The 22,598-nt window shown below is 47.5% G+C and overlaps 1 protein-coding gene and 1 long non-coding RNA gene across 7 annotated transcripts in view; one reads left to right on the top strand and one right to left on the bottom strand.

Moving 5' to 3' along the window:
- Positions 1 to 1,599: 1,599 nt before the first annotated feature.
- LOC135230603 (uncharacterized) lies at positions 1,600 to 14,151 on the bottom strand. 5 transcript variants are annotated; one of them, XR_010321207.1, is made up of 4 exons: positions 13,989 to 14,151; positions 12,110 to 13,252; positions 11,407 to 11,521; positions 1,600 to 2,941 (listed from the first exon to the last, which is right to left on the bottom strand). It is a non-coding gene; the product is annotated as an uncharacterized LOC135230603 (long non-coding RNA). The 5 variants fall into 5 exon arrangements; XR_010321206.1 differs by having other exon boundaries at positions 11,407 to 12,321; positions 13,111 to 13,252; XR_010321205.1 differs by having other exon boundaries at positions 13,111 to 13,252.
- A 217-nt stretch (positions 14,152 to 14,368) lies between these two features.
- Positions 14,369 to 22,598, top strand: part of ELAVL1 (ELAV like RNA binding protein 1) — a 50,914-nt gene continuing 42,684 nt past the window's right edge. The window contains exon 1 of one of the 2 annotated variants that reach the window (XM_003421283.4): positions 14,369 to 14,458. The gene's annotated coding sequence lies outside the window, so the exon portion shown is untranslated. Of the gene's footprint in view, positions 14,459 to 14,796; positions 15,941 to 22,598 lie in introns of those variants that run through there. The other variant, XM_023540499.2, reaches the window with a different exon arrangement.

Here is a 22,598-nt window from a genome sequence, read left to right as displayed (position 1 = left end):
TCACTTACAAAGAGAGATTAGAGAAAAGCCTGGCAGCTCCTCAAAAAGCTAAACGTAGAAATCACCACGTTGTTGTTGTTGGGTACCATGGAGTTGGTTCTGACTCATGGTGACCACATGTGTGCAGAGTAGAACTGTGCTCCATAGGGTTTTCCAGGCTGTGACCTTTTGGAAGCAGATCACCGGGCTTTTCTCCAGAGGTGTCTCTGGGTGGGTTCGAACTGCCAACCTTTCGGTTAGCAGCCGAGTGTTTAACTGTTGCACTACCAGGGCTGCTTAGAATTACCCCATGACCCAGCAATTCCAATCCTAGGTATATACCCAAAAGATTTGAAAACCGGTACTAAAAAAAAAAAAAAAAAAAAAACTGTATACGAATTTTATGGCAGCATTATTCACAATAGCCAAGAGGTGAAAACAACCTAAACGTCCATCAGCAGAGGAATGGATAAACAAAATGTGATCTGTACACACAATGGAATATCACTCAGCTACAAAAAGGAATGAAGTGCTGATACACGATACAACGCGGGTGAACTCAGAAACACTATGCCGAGTGAAAGAAGCCAGCCGCAAAAGGCCACATAGCATATGAGTCCATTTCATACGAAGTGTCCAGAACAGGCAAATCCACAGGGAGAGAAGACAGACTAGTGGTTGCCAGGGCCCGGGCAAGGGAGAATTGAGAGACTGCTTAATGGATATGGGGTTTCCTTCCGGGGTGATGAGAACGTCCGGACTGAGATAGTGCTGCCAACTGCACCGCTCCGAGCATGTTGTTGTTAGGTGTTGGTTCCGACTCATAGCGACCCCACGTACAACAGAACAAAACACTGCCTGGCCCTGTGCTATCCTCACGATCGTTGCCGTGCTTGAGCCCGCTGTCGTGGATTGAATTGTGTTCCTCCAAAATACCTGCAGCTTGGCTAGGTCGTGACTCCCTTGTGTAATTGTCTACCATCTCATCCTCTGATCTGATTTCCTTATGTGGTGTGAAACCCGATCACTGTCATGCAATCAGTGGGTCAGTGGCAGTTACACTAATGAGGTGTACAAGGTTAAACAGTGTCTTCAGCCGACCTCTTTCGATTATACAAGAGAGAAGCGAGCAGAGAGACTGGGGACCTCATACCACCAAGAAAGCAGTGCCGGGAGCAGAGCACCTCCTTTGGACCTGAGGTTCCTGTGCTAAGATGCTCCCAGACCAAGGCAAGAATGATGGCAAGGACCCTCCTCCACAGCTGACAGAGAGGGCAAGCCTTCCCCTGGAGCTGGCGCCTCAGTTCGGCCTTGTAGCCTACTGGGCTGTGAGGGAATAAACTTTTCTCTGTTAAAGCCAGCCACTTGTGGCATTTGTTAGAGCAGCACTAGATGACTAACACAGCCATTGTTGCAGCTACTGTGTCAATCCATCTCACTGAGGGTCTTCCTCTTTTTCACTGACCCTCTACCCAGCATGATGTCCTTCTCCAGTGACTGATCTCTCCTGGAGATAAGATGCCCAAAGTATGTGAGACGTAGTCTCGCCATTCTTGCTGAATGTAATGGAAACCACCACATTGTATATTAAAAAAATCACTGCAAAAGAAACCCAACAAATACATGTAAAACGTTTATTAGAGACAAAGCAAAAAGAGAAAAAACACAGCACAAAGAAGAACAGTTGGATTAAAAATTAAGGAAAAAAAAGCGATAGCGGTAACTACCGCATAAGTCACCGGAGGATCAAGGGTGACTGTGTGATTTATTGTGCACACCAGAACACCTGAAAGAGAAAGCGAGAAAAGAAAGCAGGCCACCTGATAACCCTAGGCATCAGAGCTGTTTGGGGCTTTTCCTAACCTGTTGACCCCACAGGAGATAAGATGTCCTTCACTGTTCTTGCCAGAAAGATAACTCTGGAAGATAAAACTTCCCAGGCTTGCTCACGTCAGTGACCCATGTTATCTCATGTAGTGTTTCACAGAAGAGGTAACTCTAAGACAAGGAGTGGCCCTTACTGCTGTCTGGGGCACTCACCCCAGGACTTTCCCGGGCTGTTACTATGATGGCTACCAGTTACCGTCAGCTCCGACTCATGGTGACCCCGTGTGTGTCAGAGTAGAACTGTGCTCCATTGTGTTCTCAATAGCTGAGTTTTCAGGAGATCACCCGGCCTTTCTTCTGAGGCACCTCTGGGTAGACTGGAACTCCAACCTTTCGGTGAGCAGCTGAGTTCGTTAACTGTTTGCACCACCCAAGGACTCCGCCATGACAGCAGCCTCTGTGTTCAAGTGCTCCGCTAAGTGCCAGCTTTACATGTGTTCCCAAGGTAGGCGGTATCACCTTTCACAAATGAGCAAACGGAGGCTCAGAGAAGTTCCGTTATCAGCACGGCAATTTCTGAACCAAAGGCCGGCACTTTTGTGCCTGCTCCCAGGCCAGCCTCTTCAGGTCAGAAATGCACACAAGGAGGAAACACAAAGGGCCCCGCCTGGGAGGATGCTGTTGTGGTGACTTTCTCCTCCAACTCTGACCAAACCAGGGAAATGAACTTCAAACTGTGGTTACCCTAACAATAAACTCAACTGGTCAATAAAAATAAAGTTTCCATGGCTGACCCCTTCACACCTGAGACGGAACCAGACGGAAATCCAGCCCCTAAAGAACTCAGCTGCCACCACAACAGATGGGTGGTGGCTGTGCTGAGCTACATGGCCGGAAATGGAACCTGCAGCTCCCGCAGCATGGAAGGTGAGATCAAGTTCAAAGTGGATGGCACCCCCCACGCCACTGTATCTAATGCATCTGGCCTCCACCTTCTCCGGATTTCCTTGGTCGCTGAGCCCTCTTAAACGTGGGGAATCCCCACCCTCTCTCCATTCCCCTCCAGCTCTGTGGCTCTCCCGTGAGGTCTCCCTCCTCTTCCGTTCATTCTCTGCATCCACGCCTGGTTCTCCTCCTTCAAATAAAAAAAAACAAAGATACATGTAAGTCTCTCATCTAAAATTCTCTTGGCTAAAAGATAAACTCTTTTAGATGGTCATCGTCTATGGCAGGTGTATTAGCTTCCTGTGGCTGCTGTAACAAATGACCACACAGTTGGTGGCTTAAAACAACTCGAGTTTATTACCTGGGGGTCAGCAAGTCTGACGTGGGTCTCACTGGGCTGAAACCCAGGTGTTGGCGGGGCTCGTTCCTTCTGGATGCTCTAGGGGACAACTGGTTTCCTTACCTTTTCCAGCTTCTAGAGGCAACCTGTATTCCTTGGCTCAAGGCCCTTTCCTCATCTTGAGAGTCAGCAGTGTAGCATCTTCCAATCTCGCTCTCTGGCCCTCCTGCCTCCCTCTGATAAGGACCCTGGTGATGACACTGGTCACCCAGATAATCCAGGGTCATCTCCCATCTCAAGGTCCTTAATTTAATCACCCCTACCAAGTTCCTTTTGACATGTCAAGTACCATATTCACGGGCCTCGGGCATTAGGATGCAGACATCTTTTGGAGGAGGGCATTGCTCTGCCGACCACACAGGGATCAGCAAACTATTTCAGAAAAGGGCTCAGTAGTAAATATTTTAGGTTTTGTGGGCCATCTTTCTGTTGCCAGGGCCAGCTACGTAATTTTCAGGGTCAACTGCAACACAAAAATGGGGGGCCCCTTCTTTGAAGTATTGAGAATTTCAAAACAGTGACAGATGTGTGGGGCCCTCCTGAGCATGGGCCTGGTGTGACCACATAGGTTGAACAACCATGAGGCTGGCCCTGCCCCTGGCAGCTACTCAACTCTGCCTCTGTGGCCAGAAAGCAGCCATGGGCAATACAAACAGGCCGGGCTGTTTCCATAAAACTTCATGGACACTGGAGCTTGCATTTCATGTGATTTTTGCTCATCACAAAAGATTCTTCTTTTGATTTTTTGACTTGTTTTCTTGAGGTGGAAATATACACACCAAAACACAACTTCCACATTTACAATTCAATGACATTGATTACGTCTTTCACGTGCCACTGTTCTTGCTATCCTTTTCCAAAATCATCCACCGCCGTTAACATCAACTCAATGCCCCCCAAAACAACTCTTTTCGCCTGCCTTCCTACCCCTGGTAACCACGAATAATCTTTGGCGTCCATGTATTTGCTTATTTCACGTAAGTGAAATCACACAGTATTTGTCCTTTTGTGACTGACTTTAACTTTGCTCTGCGTAATGTTTTCAAGGTCCATCCGTGTTGTGGCATGCATCGGGACTTGATGTCTCCTCACGGCTGAGTAATATTCCATGGCATGTATGTACCACATTTTGTTTATGCATTCATCTGTTGACATACATTTTGGTTATTTCCACCTTTTCGCTATTGTGAAAAGTCTTTTGATTTCTTTTTAACCACTTAAAGATGTAAAAGTCTTAGGTTGGAAAAGGATAGTGATAATGGTTGCGTATCATGAAGAATGTAATCAATGTCATTGAATTATACATGTAAAAATTGTTGAATTGGTAATATTTTGTTACATATATTTGTATCCCAGTTTTTTAAAAAAGTTGTTCTTAGCTCACAGGCTGTGATGGTTAATGTCCTGTTGTCAACTTGGTGACGCAATGAGTCTCAGTGGTCTGGCAGACACCGGACTGGTTGCTCTTCCATAATGTAATATAACGTAATCACCTTCCATGATGTAATTTGATGGGAGCAGCCAAGCCAATCAGTTGAAAGGGGAGTTTCTTTGGTGGTGTGGTCTGCCTCCCATGTATATATAAATATATATATTCATACACACACGCACACATATATATGGATGTTCTGGCAAAGCTTGCTCTCTCAACCTTGTACTCTTCTCCGTCACCTGACCTCCGGTTCTTGGACATAAGCCCGCAGAAGTCTCTGACCTGCAAATTGTGAATTCACCAGCCTCTGCAATCCCGTGAGCCAGCAGAGGTCTCCAGCCTGCTACTAGACCCGTGGATGTGGGACTTGCCAGCCCCTACAACTGTCTGGGCCATCTCCTTGCCTTAAATCTCTCTTTGTATATATATGTTGTTGTCATGTGCCATTGAGTTGGTTCCGACTCATAGCGACCCTATGCACAACAGAACGAAACACTGCCCGGTCCTGTGCCATTCTCACAATCGTTGTTATGCTTGAACTCATTGTTGCAGCCACTGTGTCAATCCACCTTGTTGAGGGTCTTCTGCTTTTCCGCTGACCCTGTACTCTGCCAAGCATGATGTCCTTCTCCAGGGACTCATCCCTCCTGACAACATGTCCAAAGTATGTAAGATGCAGTCTCGCCATCCTTGCCTCTAAAGAGCATTCTGGCCACGATTCTTCCAAGGCAGATTTGTTCGTTCTTTTGGCAGTCCATGGTACATTCAGTATTCTTTGACAACACCACAATTCAAAGGCGTCAACTCTTTCTCGGTCTTCTTTATTCATTGTCCAGCTTTCAAATGCATATGATGTGATTGAAAATACCATGGCTTGGGTCAGGCGCACCTTAGCCTTCAGGGTGACATCTTTGCTCTTCAACACTTTGAAGAGGTCCTTTGCAGCAGATTTACCCAATGCAATGCGTCTTTTGATTTCTTGACTGCTGCTTCCATGGCTGTTGATTGTGGATCCAAGTAAAATGAAATCCTTGACAACTTCAGTCTTTTTTCCGTTTATCATGATGTTGCTCATTGGTCCAGTTGTGAGGAGCTTTGTTTTCTTTATGTTGAGGTGTAATCCATACTGAAGGCTGTGGTCTTTAATCTTCATTAGTAAGTGCTTCAAGTCCTCTTCACTTTCAGCAAGCAAGATTGTGTCATCTGCATAACGCAGGTTGTTAACGAGTCTTCCTCCAACCCTGATGCCCCGTTCTTCTTCATATAGTCCAGCTTCTCATATTATTTGTTCAGCATACAGATTAAATAGGTATGATGAAAGAATACAACCCTGACACACACCTTTCCTGACTTTAAACGAATCAGTATCCCCTTGTTCTGTCCGAACAACTGCCTCTTGATCTATGTAAAGGTTCCTCACGAGCACAATTAAGTGTTCTGGAATTCCCATTCTTCTATGTACACATAAATACAAGTATATTTATTATACTACATATACACACACACACACACACACACACGTATACAGTCATGTGCCACATAACATCCATTCAGAAAACGTCCAACCACATATACATCTGTGATCCAGTGTGTACCCTCTGGGGGATGCCCATAGCACAACTTGGCTGCAAGCCTGCTCCGCCACCCCCCACCTGTGGGATCAGGTACCCCTGCTGCTGGGAGGAGTGGGCGCCCAACCGTGCTCCTGAGTGCCCAAGGATGGCAGGCATGACAGGGCCCAGCCGGGGAGGGGTCGCCAGGTTGCAGAGTCTGCTCCTCTCATTCCCTGGCCCCTGCCTGGAGCCTCCCTGCCATGACCCTGATGGGGTTGCAGGGCCGTGGAATAGGTGGGACTTAGCCAAGCACTCACCTGAGGCTTCTGCAGTGGGAGCTGCCTGGGCCATGCACTGCACAGCAGCCCCTGGAACTGTACACCCAGGAGTCCTGTGTCCCATGGACCCAGGTGTTCACACAATGTCCAAATCACATAATATCCTATTTCACAGAATGTACTGTAGACATCAAGTGATGTATGACCGTATATATGTTATATCTATCTAATCCATCCATCCATCCATCCATCCACATCTCACTGGTTTTGCTCCTCTAGAGAACCCAGACTAAGACACAGGCCGCGTAAAAACAGGTGTGGGCTGAAAGGGCTATAGTTTGTGGACCCCTGGTCTATGGGCTAAAATCCCAACTCTCTGCCTGACTCTCCAGGGCCCTTCACAACCAGGGAAGGGTATCTGTCCATGCCACTTTGCAGTCCTCGCCCCTTATAACTTGCGTCCAGCACTGCCAACATCTCCTCGCTCCCCAAACCACCCCTGTGCCTTTGCTGCAGCAGTTCTTCTGGAGCCCCCTTCCTCCCCTTTCTCTGCCTGGCAGACCCTTGCTCATTCTTTAATCTGGCTCAGACGCTGCCCTCCATGAGAGGCAGCACTCTGTGCCTGTCCCTGTCACACCATGTTGATTTATGTGTCTGTGTCTCTCCCTGAAGGCAGTAACGTACGTCCTCAAGAGCAGGGACCCAGGCTGAGTCATCATGCGTCTCCTCACCTCACAGACCTTCATTAGCTCAAGCTGAAGGAATGAACCAGAACTTGGAGATCAAGGGCAACCTCCACCATATGTCTATCAGTTTGTCGTACTGTGGTGGCTTGCATGTTACTGTGATGCTACCAGTATTCCAAATACCAGCAGGGTCACCCACAGTGGAAAAGTTTCTATGGTGCTTGCGGACTATGACAGACTAGAAAGAAAGGCCTGGTGAGCCATTTCTGAAAATTAGCCAATGACAACCAATGGATCACATCATCAGGAGGGGTCAATCACTAGAGGAGGACATCATGTCTGGTGAAGTAGGACGCCAGTGAGGGAGACAGATTGGCACAATAGCCACAACAGTGGATTTACATATGTTGGCAATCGTGAGGACTGGTCATGTTTTGTGCTCTTGTATTTGGGGTTGCCACTAGCCAGAGCCGATTCAGAGGCAATGAACAACAAAAAGCAACCTGGAACTACAGTGGTTCACGTGTATGCTGCTTCCTACTCCTAAGGATCAGAACTATGCTTCTTACTCAAAAGAAAAACAAAAACAAACAAAAAGTAAGAACTTCCTACTGAATTCAGACCAGGAGAAAACAATCTCTAAGATGAAGCAGACTAGGGTTCAAATCCTGGCTCTGTCACTAAACACGTGCACTTGGGCAAGTCACTTCCCTTGCTCTAAGGACTGGGTGTCTACTCACCACGGCCAGAAAGATCACATGATCTGTCCCCACCAATTCAAGAGTCTTTTCTCCTACAACATCTCCGCTGCCGGCCTTTTCTCAGTTCCTGAGTGTACCAAGCTTTTACCTGCCCCAGGGCCTTTGTACTTGGAATTCTTCCTGCCTGAAATATTCTGCCCCCTCTGTGCCACCCTTCATGTCGCAGCTGTAACACTGCTGACGTGGCCACCCCAAAATAGGTCACATCCTCCTGTTCCATGCTTTACTGGCACTCCAAGCCTCTGCCAATTGCAATTTTTTGTGTAGTTATTACTGTTAATACCACCACGCGACTGTCAGTTTGTCGTACTGTGGTGGCTTGCGTGTTGCTGTGATGCTAGAAGCAATGCCACCGGTATTTCAAATACCAGCAGGGTCACCTGTGGTGGACAGATTTCAACAGAGCTTCCAGACTAAGACCGACTAGGAAGAAGGACCTGGCAGTCAAATGCTAAAAGAATTGGCCAGTGAGAACCTCATGAATAACAACGGGATGCTGTCTAATACAGTGCCAGAAGATGAACCCCCCCACGTTGGAAGGCACTCAAAAGATGACAGGGAAGAGCTGCCTCCTCGAAGTGAAGTCCACCTTAATGATGTGGATGGGGTCAAGCTTTTGGGACCTTCATTTGCTGATGTGGCAGGACTCAAAATGAGAAGAAACAGCTGTAAACATCCATTAATAATCAGAACATGGAATGTACAAAGTATGAATCCAGAAAAATTGGAAGTCCTCAAAAATAGAATGCATAAACATTGGTATCTTAGGCATTAGTAAGCTGAAATGGACTGGTATTGGCCATTGCGAATCAGATAATCATATGATCTACCATGCCAGGAATGGCAAATTGAAGAGGAATACCAATTGAGATGTTTCAACAATCTGATGCAGCACTAGAAGTGCTCACTTATCCATGCCAAGTGACTGGAAGAGATCCATATCTGTGTCCATTCCAAAAAAAGGAGATAAAACAAAATGTAGAAATTACTGAAAATATCATTAATATCACACACACGAGTAAAATTTTGCTGAAGATCATTAAAAAGCAGTTGCAGCAGTGAATCGACAGGGAACTGCCAGAAAGTCAAGCTGGATTCGGGCAAGGACGTGGCATGAGTGATATCACTGCTGGCTGTCTGATAGATCCTGGCTGAAAGCAGAGTATACCAGAAAGATGTTTACCTGTGTTTCCTTGGCTATGCAAAGGCATTCCGCTGTGTGGATCATAACAAAGTATTGATAACATTCATTGCAAAGAATGGGAGTTCAGAACACATAATTGTGCTCATAAGGAACCTGTACTTAGACCAAGACGTAGTCGTTCGAACAGAACAAGGGGCTGCTTCGTGGTTTAAAGTCAGGAAAGGTGTATGTCCAGGGTTGTATCCTTTCACCATACCTATACAGGGTCACTATGAGTTGAACTTGACTCAACACCAACAGGTTTGGTTTGGTTTTGGTTTATTCAATCCGTATGCTGAGTAAATGATCCTTGAAGCTGGACTATATGAAGAAGAACGGGGCATCAGATTGGAGAAAGATTTGTTAACAACCTGTGATATGTAGATGACACAACCTTGCTTGCTGAAAGGGACGAAGACTTGAAGCACTTACTAATGAAGATCGAAGATTACAGCCTCCGATACGGATTGTAGCTCAAACATAAAGAAAACAAAAATCCTCACAACTGAACTGTCTTTTCAGCACAGGGACCCCAGGTCCAAAGGACGCACGCTCCTGCTCTTCTTCCTTGGTGGTATGAGGTGCCCCATCTCTCTGCTCAAAAGAGACTAACTCAAGATACAACGTAATCTTAGAGATTGAGTTCTGCCTCATCAAGGTAACTGCCTCTAATCCTGCCTCATTAACATCATCCAGGCCTGATCACAACATATGGGAAAATCACATCAGATGACAAAATGGTGAACAGTCACACAAAACTGGGAATCATAGCCTAGCCAAGTTGACACACATTTTTGGGGGGACACAATTCAATCCATAACACCAAAGTACAGGAGTTTCCAGGTGGCACAAACGGTTAAGTGCTTGACTACGAACCAAAAGGTTGGCGGTTCAAACCCACCCACAGACATCTTGGAAGACAGGCCAGGTGATCTGCTTCCGAAAGGTCACAGCCTTGAAAACCCTGGGGAAGTTCTACTCTGCACATACAGGATCACCACTGAGTCAGAAGCGACTTGACAGTAACTAACAACAACCCAAAGTACAAAATAAATATCCATGAGACTATACTGACAGAATTAATTAAATAAGTTAATAAACGAGAGAAGATATAAATCTCTCATGCAGAAGAATTCCATGTAATAATTTATGTAGCTGTCCCACCCTCAAGGAGGTGGAGAATATTTCCCCAATCCTTAAGGGTGGGCTGCACAAAGTGGCTTCTTTCCAAGGTGTGCAATATGCAAAGGGGGAAAAATCGAGTAACTTTATAGTGGAGAAAAGCTGACAAACAATGCTTCAGCTATGTGATCAAGGTTAACACCAGTGGTCATAAGTAATGTTGACAGTGTGTACTTTTGATAGGATGTGATGACAATGGCACTTTACCTCTGTGGTCTTCCTCCCAATAACCCATTGCTGCTGTTAGCTGATATCAAGTTGGTCCCCAACTCATGGCGACCCCATGCACAATGGAACAAAACACTGCCCAGTCCTGTGCCATCCCCATGATCAGTTGTGGATAGGACCGTGGTGATTCACTGGGTTTTCACTGGTTGATTTTCAGAAGTAGATTGCCAGGCCTTCCTTCCTAGTCCATCTTAGTCTGGAAGCTCCACTGAAATCTGTTCAGCAAGTGTTACGGATGGAATTGTATTCCCCCAAAATGTGTGTCACCTTGGCTAGGCCAAAATTCCTAGTATTGTATGACCATCTACCATTGTGTTATGTGATATGATTAGCCTATGTTTTGCAACTCCTACCTCTATGATGTTAATGAGGCAGGATTAAAAATGAGGCAGGATTAGAGACAGTTAAATTAATGAGGCAGGACTCAATCTATAAGATTAAGCTGTATCTTGAGCCAAGCTCTTCTGAGATATAAAAGAGTGAATTGGGCAGAGAGGAAAGAACCTCATGCCACCAAGAAAGAAGTGCCAGGAGTGGAGCATGTGCTTTGGACCTGGGGTTCCTGTGCTGAGAAGCTTCTAGACCAGGAGAAGGGTGATGACAAGGACCTTCCCCCAGAGCCAACAAAGAGAGAAAGTCTTCCCCTAGAGCTGGTGCCCTGAATTCGGACTTCTAGCCTCCTGAACTGTGAGAGAAAAATTTCTGTTTGTTAAAGCCATCCACTTGTGGTATTTGTTATAGTTGCACTAGATAACTAAGGCAGCCAGACAGCAACACATCGTCTTGAGTTGTGGGTTGTGGCTGCACATGACGTGCACTGGCCAGAATCTAGCCTGGGTTTACTGCATGGAAGGTAAAAATTCTACCACTGAACTACCAATGCCCTCAACCCTAGTCTTAATCATTAGAAAAACATCAGACAAATTCCAGTAGAGAGGTTCCTATAAAATACCTGATCAGTACTCCTCAAAACTGTCAAGGTCATCAAAAATATGGGCACTGCCACAGCCAAGAGGAATCTAAGGCGACATGGTAATTAAACGTCATATGGGATCCTGGATGGAATCCTGGAACAGAGAAAGGACGTTAGGTAAAAACTAAAGAAACCTAAATAAGCTAGGGCTTTAGTTAACAGTTATGTATTGGTATTATCTCATTACTTTCAACACATATTAAGGTAAGATGTTACTAATAGAGGAAACTGGGTATAAAGTATATAAGAACTTTCTATATAAATTCTCAACTTTTCTGTAAATCTAAAACTGTCCTACAAAAATAAAGTCTATTACTAATAATGGAGCGCTGATGATGTAGTGGTTAAGAGCTCGGCTGCAACCAAAAGGTCTGCAGTTTGAATCCACCAGCTGTTTCTAGGAAACCCTATGGGGCAGTTCTACTCCATCCTATAGGGTCGCTATGAGTCAGAATCGACTTGACAACAAGGGGTTTGGGGGTTTTATTATTAATGATAATTTTTTAAGTATTAATGAACAAATGAAGGACTTCATTCTTCATCATGGTGACAATCATAGCTACCATCTCATATAACAATTGAAAAGATGACGGGGGAGAACACATGTCTGAATCATCTAGTGCTGCTATAACAGAAATACCACAAATGGATGGCTTTAACAAAGAGAAATTAATTTTCTCACAGTCTAATAGGTTAGAAGTCCAAATTCAGGGCATTAGCTCCAGGGGAAGGCTTTCCCTCTCTTTCAGCTCTGGAGGAAGGTCCTTCTCATCAATCTTCCCCTGGACTAGGAGCTTCTCCTCGCCGGAACCCCAGGTCGAAGGGAAGCACACTGCTCCCGATGCTTCTTTCTTGGTGGTATGAGGTCCCCAACTCTCTGCTTGCTTTCCTTTCCTTTTATTTTTTGAGAGATATAAGGTGGTGCAGGCCACAACCCAGGGAAACCCCCTTTACAATTGGCTCAGGGATGTGATTTTAGTACAGATGTTACAATCCCACCCTAATCCTCTTTAATATAAAACTACAATCACAAAATGGAGGACAACCACAAAATACCAGGAATCACGGCCCAGCCAAATTGATACCCATTTTTGGGGAGATATAATTCAATCCATGACAACACACATAGTTTTTAACATGCAGTATGCATCCATTTCAGAGTACTCGCTACTGTTGTATTAAACTGGTGCTGTACACTACAAGAAACACTAGTCCTACGTGGGTATTTACATTTTAATTAATTAAAATTAACTAATTCAATTTAAATTGGAAATTGGTATTAGAAACCAAGATCTGGGCTCTAAGTGTCCTTGTTGCTATTGGGGTATTGTTTCTTCTAGACCATCAATGCTTTTTAATCACCCAGAATGCACCAGGTGCAGGCGCTTAGACCTGGGGATACAACAGTTCCTCAGTGCCACTGGCCACATGTCAAGCACCCAAAAACCAAATGGCTACAGAACTGGACAGCAGAGGTATAGGACCTACTCATTATCTCAGAAGCCTCTACTGGACAGTGTTGCACTAAACAATGAAGAGTGTAGTTATCTGTTCAGTGTCCTCAGCTCTTTCAGGTCTTCCTGCAAATGCCATCTTCTCATACTGAGGCCTTCCCAACCACCCTCTTTTAAATTGCAACCTTGACATTCCCCATTTCCCTTCCCGATTTACTTTTTATCTTACCACTTTTCCCCTCTTTGTTTCTTTTCTGTTTCTTCATCTGGCACTGTGTGGTCCGAAAAGGTAGCCACCAGCAAGATGTGGCGGCTGAGCCCTTGAGATGTTGTCAGTCCGACTTGAGCTGTGTTGTGAATGTAAATACACACTAAATTTTGAAAACGTGGGGAAAAAAAAGACCTCATAATTTCTTATGTTGATTACATATCAAAATAACAATATTTTCAACACAATGGGTTAAAGAAAACACATTATTAAAATTACTATGTTTCTTTTTCTTTTTCAGACATGGTTACTAAACCAATAAGAAAAACAAAAGCCAAACCCACTGCCCTCTAGCCAATTCCAACTCACAGCAACCCTACAGTACAGAGCAGAACTGCCCCATAGGGTTTCCAAGACTGTAAATCTTTATGGAACCAGATTTCCGTATCTTTCTCCCACGGTGCAACTGATGGGTTCCAACCACTGACCTTTCAGTTAGCAGCCGAGCGATTAACCACTGAGCCACCGTTACTACTAGAAAATTTAAATTACACAAACGGCTGGCATTTGTGGCTCCTTTATATTTCTACTAGACGCAATCGTCTAGAATGTCAGCCTAATGAGAGTTCATACAGTGACTGGCTTATACTAGGCACTCAATAAAATCTTAAAGAATGAATGTTAGCCGGAGCCTCTGGGAACCCGTTAGCTCTCACAGCCCACACTGCTGGAACTCTAACAACATCCTAGGCCCCGCCTCCTCGCCCCACCAGCTAAGGAAACTGAGGCCAGGTGAGATGACGTCAGCCCTTGCCCAACGGCACGTAGCGCGAAAACGCGGCGTCAGGATTCGAACCGGGGACCTGTCCCTTTCCCTTTGGTGCGATGACCGTTCCTACCTTGCAGGGAGGCGGGGTAAACAGGAGCGGGGCACACGATGGACGCCCGACAAGGAGCGCCGCTCCTCGACCCACCACCACTCTCTGCCAGCCCCGGTCTTCGCGGGGCTGGACCCTCAGCTCGCCCCTCCGCGGCCATCTCCACTGCCCCCGTCTCCGCCGGCCGCCGAGCCCTGCGCAGGCGGCGCCGACCGGAAGTTCCGCCTCCCCGCGCGCCTGGGAGGCCGCGACAGCTGCGCCGGCCAATGGGAAGCGCGCCGTGACTGGAGCTGACCAATGGGTGCACGCGCCGGGGGGGCGTGTCCGCGCCGCGGGCCGGAGCGGGTCGTGCGCGCTGAGGAGGAGCCGCCGCCTCGTCGCCGTCGCCGCCGCCGCTGCCGCCGCTACCGAGGCCGAGCGGAGCCGTTAGCGCCGCGCCGCCGCCGCCCGCCCGCCCCGGAGAAGCCCCGGGCCTGCCCGCCCGCGCCCAGGTGAGGCGGGGGCCTTCCGCGGTGCCCCGCGAGGTAGGCCGCGGCAGGCCTGAGCTCGCCTGGCCGGGCCCCGGGCGTCCGCGGGCCTGCACCGGCCGAGGCCCAGGCCGCGCCGGGCCGGGAAGGAACGCGCGCGGGACGCGGGTGTGCGGGGGGCGGCCGGTGTGGGCGCTGGCGACAGAGCCCGGGCCGGATTCCTCGGCCGCCGCGAGGGGCGGGCGAGGGGGTACACGGCGTGGGCACGCGCCTGGCGGCCAGGCTCCGCGGCCGGGGCCGAGCGCTGGGCCTGGGGCCCGGCAGCCTTGGGAGCCCGGGATCCGGGGGCGGGAGAGTGAAGCCAGAGGCGGGGGAGTTGGGTGAGCGCGGTCTGCGCACTGAGGTCGCCCGCGGCCTCCGAGCTCGCTCCCCCGGGAAATCCTCCAGATTCTTTTGTGGTCGTTGTCAGAGACCAGCGACCGATCTGGGGTCTTTTTTGAAGTGTGCAAACCTTTCGGTGTGTACGGGAGTCCCAGGAAAATGTATTTTTTGAGCGCCATCTCTAACAAAGCTGTTTATGGGGCGTGGGATGTTCGGGTTTGTAAAATGTGTGTTGAAAACACAAACTGCACGCATTTGAACAATGGGGCATGGATGCTCTGGCTTCCTTTTCCGGTACCCTCTGCTACTAGGCTTATTAAAATAGGTTCTGGTACCTACTGTGTGCAGGACAGGTGAGGAAGAACTTCTGCTGCACTGCCCCTGGAGGAAGAGTCGCCCTGACTGAAAGTATTCTAGTGGGAGCCGATGGCTTATGCTACAAGAAGTGGGAAGCTGGGGAGGATGATGGGACTAGAGAAGGGTTTCTTAACCAGGGCACTATTGACGTTTTGGGCCAGATAATTCTTGCTTGTGGGGCGCTGTCCTGTGCATTATAGGATGCTTAGCAGCATCTTTGGCCTCTACCCACTAACCACCAAAAAAAAAACCCATTGCCGTCGAGTCAGTTTTGACTTATAGCGACCCTATAGGACAGGGTAGAGCTGCCCCACAGGGTTTTCAAGGCTGTAATTCTTTACAGACGCAGACTGCCACATCTTCCTCCGGTGGAGTGGCTGGTGGGTTCGAACCGCCGACCTTTTGATTAGCAGCCCAGTGCTTAACCACTGTGCCACCAGGTCTCCTCTACCCACTAGATGCCAATAACATCCTTCCCTTCTTTTTCAGTTATGAGGCTCAGAAATGCCTCGAGACATAGCCAAATCCCCATGGGGGCAAAACCACCCCAGGATGAGAACCACTGGACTAGATGATCTTCCACTGAGTCCCTCAAACCCCATCCTTCACTCTTATGCCCTGGTGTTCAAGGCTCCCAAGAGCTTGGATAAGCTGAACTGTGAGAGCCTTGGTTTCCCTGTCTGTAAAATGGGAAGGACAAGAATATTCTTGTGCAAATTTGAGAAAACAGTTTGAGAAGCCCCTAGCATTGTGCCTGGCCTGTGCATGGTAGGTACTGAATAAATGACGTTCTAAATAATTGCTGATATTTATTGAGAATGTACTGTGTGCTTAAGACTCCGTGGACATTTATCTCCAGCCTGTGAGGTAGGTACTGTTATAATTTCCATTTTACAAATGAAAGCACCTAGGCTTAGTTGAGTCACTTGATATGACTAATCTCACTCAGTAAAATGGCCAAACCAGTATTTGAACTCGGGCCCCTGACTCAAAAGTTCTTACTCTTAACCACAGGGTTTCATTGCTCTTGTATAGGTAGTCCCCAACTTATGACAGGGGTTATGTTCTGACAACTCTGTCGTAAGTCAGTTCTGATGTATGTTGAATATTTCATTTTTTTTAAAGTTTTCATCATTATTGCCTTTTATTATCGGTATCCTTGTAAATCATAATATTGAATGTCTGCAAGTGTGCACCTGAGAATAACAACAGCAAATTATGTGCTGCAACGTTGTATGTAGTACACATTAATAATATGTGCCAAAAAAAGCAGAACGACAGACAATGGTAGGTGCAGTTTGTTGATGGTAAGTGCAGTTTGTCGTAACTCTAATACGTCATAAGTCCGGGACTACCTGTATTCACAAGGGTTCATGAGAGCCCTAGAGGCAGGGTTTCCAGGAATTGCGTTTAGTTGTCATTGAGCATCAATTGTGTGCAAAGCTCTGCTGGAACCCGTTATAAAATCTCACGACCTTTGGGTCCAGTAAGAGGCTGAGACACACGAACATCTCTAAATGTGGAAGCAAATAGTGTTTATGCTGACGGCTGGTCTTGAGCGGGGGCAGAATTTCAGTTGAGATACGTTGAGTCTGAGGTCAGGGACCAGCAAGTGGGATATGAGAGGGAATTATGAAAATGCCTTCTTCCTGACCCTTGCTTTATTGCTTCTCGCACTGTGACCATCTATCTTCCTGCATTCCATCCACGCTCTATCCACGCTGTAGCAGGAGTTGTCATATTAAAACATAGGTCTGATCACATCATTCCCAATTAAAAGTCATTGGGTGGAAAAACATAATTATAAGTGCTTTGACGTCTTTGGGTGGCTTACAAGATAATGTCTTGAGCCCTGAGCTGGGGATTCCAGGTGTTTCACACTTTAACCCTCCCTTCTTTTTGGACCTCATTTGCCCCGACCCCAAACTCTGACCCTGTTGGCCTTTTGCTCCCACTGACTGCTCTCCTCCTCCTGGATATCTCTTCCTCTTGCCTGCATGGCCCAGCGCAGTGCCCACTCAGGACTTGAAGCCCCCTCCGACTCCCACGCTTCCTTTACCCCCATCCACCAGCATCAGCTGTTCCTTGTGTTCCTACCCCATTCAGTTTTTGAATCAAATTAAAGCTCAGTGGTGAGAGAAGTGCAGTTACTACCTGTCACCCCTAGATGGCAATAGTGAAGCAGCGAGGCAGACAGGCTGTGTGTGTTGGCGGCAGACCAGAGGAAACCAGCTTCTAGAAGGGAAGTGAGCCTTGCTGCCCCCGGTTAACCAACTCTCCCTGATCTGCCAGGGTATCCGAGGCCTCACGCTAGGCTCTGGGGAGGCAGCAGTGTATACATGGGGTATCGTGTATGCGTAGGTCATTTCAGTCCAGTCTGGAAAATGAGGCAATAGTTATGCACTGATATGGAAGCACAGAAAAGGGGACCATTAACCAAGCATTGACAAGTGAAGGAGATCACAGAAGGCTTTCTGGAGGAGGTGAGGTGTGAGGGACAGAGAGGAGTTAGCAGGCAAAGATACTGGGGAAGTATCTTTGCAGGTTGCAGGAAGGGCTCAGGTGAAGGCACAGAGGTGGAAAAATTTCAGTTAGGTACTTTAGGGGCAAGAAGGTTGAGGTGAGTTTTGGCAGGAGTGACTAAGGTGAGAAGGTTGAACAGCATCCTGAGAGGGCTGCGCCTGCTGTGCAGAGAGCCTGGGGGCTATCCTGGAGGCTAGACCAGGGGTGGCCACTGAACATTTTTAGTCCTCAAAGTCGGGGAGTCAAATTTGCACAGAGGAGGAAGAGTTTGAGGGGGATAACGCTGAAGGGCAGAAAACTAGCCAGGAGATGATTGCTTTCATTTAGGTAGGAAGAGTTGTGAATATGACCCAGAAGTATAGTGGTAGGGAAGGAGAGGGGATAGGTTTGAACACATTTAGGAGGCGAAAGACACAGGACTTACTATACAGACGTGGGAAGACAACTCTTGTCCTCTGCCTGAGTGACCAGGTGGGTGAATAGTCACTAAGCGAACAGAGACGACAGGAGAAGGACCGGTTTAGTACGTGAATGTAGACAGGAAAACACCTCACTCAAGTTCAGTGCATTTCCTGTTAGAACGCCATTGATAGATGAGTGAAGCAGAAAGGTGGCAGAGGGCAGCGTCCGTGTCTGTATATAGGAGTCCCTGGGTGGCGCAAAAGGAACCCTAGTGGTGCAGTGGTTAAACGCTTGGCTACTAACCGAAAGGTTGGTAGTTTGAACCAGCAGTTGCTCCATGGGAGAAAGATGTGACAGTCTGCTTCTGTACAGACTGCAGCCTTGGAAACCCTGCGGCAACAGTTCTGATCTGTCCTGTAGGGTTGCTATGAGTCAGAATTGATTCAACGGCAATGCATTTAGGGTTTTTGTTTGTTTGGGTGGTGCAGCAGTTCCTATGCTTGGCTGCTAACTAAAAGGTTGAAGGTTCAAGTCAACCCAGAGGCGCCTGGAGATCTACTCCAAAAAACTCAACTCTTGAAAAATCTATGGAACACAGTTCTATTCTGACACACGTGGGGTCACCAGAAGTCAGAACTCACTCAGCGGCAACTGGTCTGGTGTCTGCATGTGTGCGGAGGACTCACTTAGATGATCTGGTCTGTCCCCGCCCGATCCAGAACCTCAGCGCGAATTGGCACAGTCAATGGCCACATCCTGATAGATTGAAAAAATAGTTTCACTGTTCATTCATTGTCATAGGGAGTAGGGAGAAGTGGAAAAAATTGCCTCCTTAGGAATCTACAACCTAAATCGGAGGGAAAAAAAAAGAATACGTGAGACAACACAAGCATGAAGCAGCAGGCCCTGACTGCATCGAGAGAGGGCTGAAAGAAATGATTGTTCATTGTTTGGATTTTGCTTTTAATGAAAGAGATGGTATTCAGACCGGGCACAGTGAGCTGAGAGTAGTGGGGAGGGATTCCCAGGTGCAGTAAACAGCAGCCCCGTGTGTGTCAGAGTAGAACTCTGCTCCACAGGGTTTTCAATGGCAGATTTTTTGGAAGTAGCTCACCAGGCCTTCCAGGATGCCTCTCAGTGGGCCTAAACTAGCTTTTTGGTTAGTGCATGCGTAACAGAGGAGGAAAGCACACAAGAGACTCTGAAGGGGTGAGGGAACCCATTTGGCCAGGTAGAGGGTCAGGGAGATGAACTTGGAGCTAAACCTAGAAAAGTATGCTGGGTAAGGTGGTAGAGGGCTTCTGGGCACGGTCAGGAGGTGATCCCAGAAGATTATTTTGCTGGGAAAGAACAAGGATGGACCTCCATTGCAGGTGGGAGCCAGGTAATAGCCTCAACTCCTCAGGGGTTGGGACTGGAAATGATTATCTGCCCATTGCCTCGTACTGTGCCTGGCACGTGGTTGGCGCTCAGTCTGTGCGGGGGGAAGGTGGGGATTACAGAGGCTTAGGGCTGGAAGAGGGGCAGTAGTGACTCGGTGGTGGAATTCTTGCCTTCCATGCAGGAGACTCAGGTTCAAGCCCTGGCCAGTGCACCTCTCGTGTAGCTACCACCCATCTGTCAGTGGAGGCTTGCGCATTGCTATGATGCTGAACAGGTTTCAGCAGAGCTTCCAGACGTAGACTAAGAAGAAAGACCTGATCATCTCATCCCCAAAATCAGCTAGCAAGAACCCTGTGGATCACAATGGTCCAGGGCCGGGCAGCATCATTCCGTTGTGCGTGGCGTCACCATAAGTCTCAGAGGCCAACTCAACGGTAGCTAACAACAGGCTTAGAAAGAAGCTCCAAAGTGAGTGGATTCAACCACCTGTCAAAGGGACGTTTATAACAGAGGAAGGATTCACCCGAGAGGAATGAGTCCAGAATGACCCAATGGCAAGACATGTGACCGTGAGGAGAAACAGGAGGAGTGGTTTGGAGGGAGAAGGTGCAGTTGGGTTTGAGACACTGAGATTGAACTGTGTGCGTGGGAGACCTGATGCAGACCTGAACAGGGACAGTGGCAGAGAGATGAAGGGAGAGTGAGAGAAATAGCTCAGATGTAAAAGTGGCAGAACTTGGTGCTTGATTAGGTGTGGGAGGGTCAAGTGGCTTAGGGGATAAGTGTGGTTGTGCCGCCAAATGAAGTAATTCAGGAGAGGAGGAGGGTTGAAGAAGGGTGAGGCAGGGCAATCAGGAGATACCTGGTCACCTTGGTTTTGTTACTGAAGTAGGAGGCAGGCTGTCTCAGCTGAGAGTAAGGGGATGGGACTTGAATAAGTTTCCTGTCGCTAGTGAGCATGTAAGAGGTCAGTTGATTTGGCCAAGGTTATGGGTATGATTAGGATTCCCTGGGTGGTGCAAACAGTTAAGTGCTTAAACCTACCCAGAGGCAGACAATCTTAAAGTTTATAGCCCTAAAAACCCTATGGAGCACAGACCTACTCTGACACATGGGATCGCCATGAGTCGAAATTGACTCGCTGGCAGTTGTCTTTTGTTTACGCACGTGGTTTATCAGTGGTTGAGCAGGGAAGAAAAATGAACAAGAGCTTCCATGTTCCTCGCAGTGGGTCTAGTTACTTAACATGCTGCGATTGTTTGAGTCCTGGCTGGTGTAAGCAGGCTGTGGCTTCTGTGGGACCCAGGCCCATTAGAAAGGGCATCAGAGGTGTGGGTGACTGCCAGGGTCTCAAGGAAAAAGGGTTTCGATGTACCTCACTGGTAATGTGTGTATTTACTGCGTGACAGGAACAGGCTGGGCACAGTGAAGCAGGTGGTTGATGTTAGTTGCTGTCGATTCAGCTCCGACTTGTGGCGACCCAACTTATAACAGAATGAAACATTCCTTGGTCATGCACCATCTTCATGTTCGTTGGAATGTTTGAGTCCATTGTTGTGGCCACTGGGCCAGTCCATCTTACTGAGGATTTTGCTCCCCTTTGCTGGCCCTCCACATTACCAAGCATGTCCTTCTCCAGCAATAGTCCCTCCTGACGAGGTGCCAAAGTGAGTCAAACTCCCAGACAGTATTCTGTGATCCATAGGGTTTTCTTTGGTTGATTTCCAGAAGTTGATTGCCAGGTTTTTCTTCCTAGTCTGTCTTAGCTGGAAGCTCCTCTGAAACCTGCCGACCATGGGCGACCCTGCTGGTATTTGAAATACAGGTGGCATAGCTTCCCGCGTCACAGCAACACACGTCACCACAGTATGACATGCTGACAGAAGGGTGATGGGAACCAGGTGTTAACACCCCCATTTTACAGACAAGGAGACTGAAGTTCAGGGAAGATAAGGACTTAAATGCTAAATAATTCCACTGACTAGCAGTACAATGAGTATTGGGGCAGTTCAGGCTTGTCTGACTCCAAAGACTGGGTTGTCTTGCTGTGCCCTGCTGCTTTACAGTTCCATGCGAGAGCCCTCAAGTGACATTGACTAGCCAGAAAGAAGCCCGATGTCTTAGCAGGGCTGGGGAGCTGGCCTGGTCCCCTGAGCCACCTCAGGACTAGGCTCCGGGCTGCACCTGATCTGTTGTCCCCAGGCTGTTCAACCTGGCTGATAAGGAATTGCTGCAACTTCCCTGGAGCTGCTCCATAGCAGCCCACCCCTCCCGTGGGCTGTGGGAAGGGGAGAAGAATAAGATGTGTCCCCCAGCCCTCGCCTCCTGTGGCTGTTATAACTGGGTCAGGAGGCGTGTTCAGCTGTTTGTCTGGCCTCAGAGCATTTCTGGGGTGACCTTTATTAATTCCTGACTTTTACCTTGAAGAACTTGGCATTTGACATCTGGAAAGGACCTTGGAAATCATTTGATGTGTGAAGTATCGAGGTCAAATCTGAGGAGACGTATATATAAAAAAAAGTATATATATATATATATATATTTTTTTATATATATATATATAATATTTCATTGAGTTTTTGGTAAAAGGTTACACAGCAAGTTAGGTTCCCATCTGACAATTTCCACACAACTTGTTCAGTGACCTTAGTTACATTTATCACAAAGTGTCAACATTCTCTTAATTGTATTCAGTTTGTTCCCTTTCCAATACTCTAGTTTCCCTGCCCCCATCACATCTCATCTTTGCTTTTGAGTAATTGTTGACCTTTTGGTCTCATACTGATGGTTTTTAAGTAGGGCACCAGTCTTACGGGTAATATCCTTTATTTTGTGTGCCACTCTACTGTTTCAGTAAAAGGTGATCTCAGGATAGGCTCGGCTCTAGGTTTAAAGAGCGTCTCAGGGTGATAGTCTCAGGGAGTCCTCTGCTCTCTACTGTTCCAGTTTGTCTGTCTTTTTTTTTTTTTTTTTTTAATAAGCTGAGGATATATTTGACTGTTCTAGTTTTGTCGTTCTGGCCCAAGCAGTTACGAAGCATGTTCTGTGCCTTTAAAATGAGACCAGTTCTCATGCATGCCTAATGGAGACCAGACTTGCTGCTGGTTTATATATGTGC

This window comes from Loxodonta africana, chromosome 3 (assembly GCF_030014295.1).
Source record: "Loxodonta africana isolate mLoxAfr1 chromosome 3, mLoxAfr1.hap2, whole genome shotgun sequence".
NCBI classification, from domain to species: domain Eukaryota; kingdom Metazoa; phylum Chordata; class Mammalia; order Proboscidea; family Elephantidae; genus Loxodonta; species Loxodonta africana.
This window is presented reverse-complemented; position numbering and strand designations above follow the sequence as displayed.